The following is a 1,825-nucleotide window of genomic DNA, read 5'->3' on the forward strand; positions in this document are numbered from 1 at the left end:
GGTCGGGATATTTTTTGGTTAGTTTCTTTTTTGTTGTTGTTGGTTTCAATTTTAAAGAACATCATCAAGAATGTCATTGAGCCTTAGCTGGTATGGCTCAGTGGATAGAGTGTCAGCCTGTGGACTGAAGGGTCCCGGGTTCGATTCCGGTCAAGGGAACATGCCTGGGTTGCAGGCTCGACCCCCAGTAGGGGTCGTGCAGAAGGTAGCCGATCAATGATTCTCTCTCAACATTGATGTGTCTTTTCTTTTTTAAAATATATTTTATTGATTTTTTGCAGAGAGGAAGGGAGAGGGATAGAGAGTTAGAAACATCAATGAGAGAGAAACATCGATCTACCCTTGACCGGAATCGAACCTGGAACCTTTCAGTCCGCAGGCTGACGCTCTATCCACTGAGCCAAACCAGTTAGGGCTCATCATTGATGTTTCTACCTCTCTCTCCCTCTCCCTTCCTTTCTGAAATCAATAAAAATATATTTAAAAAAAAAAGAAAAAAAGAATGTCATTGAAAGTTCTCTTTCCAGCTGGCGCCGAACCATGGGTATCGCTCAGGACAACTGGCACAAGTGCCGCAAGACCAGGGGCAAGAGAAAGCCCTACCACAAGAAGCGAAAATATGAGCTGGGAGGCCCTGCTGCCAACACTAAGATTGGACCCCGCCGCATACACACAGTCCGAGTGCGGGTGGCAACAAGAAGTACTGAGCCTTGAGGCTGGATGTGGGCAACTTCTCCTGGGGCTCAGAGTGTTGTACGCGCAAAACAATGATTATTGATGTTGTCTACAATGCATCCAACAACGAGCTGGTCTGCACCAAGACCCCTGTAAAGAACTGCATCGTGCTCATTGACAGCACACCGTACCAACAGGGGTACGAGTCCCACTATGCACTGCCCCTGGGCCGCAAGAAGGGGGCCAAACTGACTCCTGAGAAGGAAGAGATTTTAAACAAAAAAATGATCAAAGAAAATTCAGAAGAAATATGATAAAAGGAAAAAGAATGCCAAAATCAGCAGTCAAGGAGCAGTTCCAGCAAGGCAAGCTTCTTGCATGCATCGCTTCAAGACCAAGCAGATGGCTATGTACTCGAGGGCAAGGAGCTGGAGTTCTATCTGAGAAAAATCAAGGCCTGGAAAAGCAAATAAATCCTCTTCCCTCCTATCTTAGCTCATGTAATAAAGGTGTTTATTCTAAAAAAAATAAAAATAAAAAATAAAAAGCATGTCATTAAAGAGGGACTAGGACCAAGGCCGTTCTGTCCCAGAACTGTCTGGAATATGTAAACCATTTGCTCCTAGTGTCCTTGGTTAGGGAAGATAAAACCTTGTGATTTGCCCAGCTGGTGTGGTTCAATGATTGACCCATGAGCTAGGAGGACACAGTTTGATTCCTGGTCAGGGCACATGCCTGGGTTGCAGGTTCAATCCCCAGTAAGGGGTGTGTAGGAGGCAGCCAATTGGTGATTCTTTCGCATCATTGATGTTTCTACCTCTATCTCCCGCTCCCTTCCTCTCTCTGAAATACACACACACACACACACACACACACACACACACACATTGTTATTCAATTAGCTGGCTGTAAATTGCTCAGATTGTTTGACCTTATTTAATTATATTGTCTATTTCATTTATTCTACTTGTCAAGGAATCTCTCTAGAGTCTAGCCTCTTAATATCCTGCCTCATTGCACTAGACTAGAGGCTCAGTGCACGAATTTGTGCACGGGTGGGGTTCCTCAGCCTGGCCGGCTATCAGGGGCAATCGGGGCCGATTGGGGCCAGCCAGCCAGGGGGAGGGACCGAGGGAGGTTGGCTATGGGA

At 46.0% G+C, this 1,825-nt stretch overlaps 1 pseudogene across 1 annotated transcript; it reads left to right on the plus strand.

Moving 5' to 3' along the window:
* The first annotated feature begins 540 nt into the window (after positions 1-540).
* LOC308251067 (small ribosomal subunit protein eS8-like) lies at positions 541-1,148 on the plus strand (annotated as a pseudogene). Its single transcript has one exon. The product of its transcript is annotated as a small ribosomal subunit protein eS8-like (transcript).
* Positions 1,149-1,825: the final 677 nt, after the last annotated feature.

The sequence above is a fragment of the Plecotus auritus genome (genome assembly GCF_963455305.1).
Source record: "Plecotus auritus genome assembly, chromosome: 6".
In the NCBI taxonomy this organism is placed as follows: domain Eukaryota; kingdom Metazoa; phylum Chordata; class Mammalia; order Chiroptera; family Vespertilionidae; genus Plecotus; species Plecotus auritus.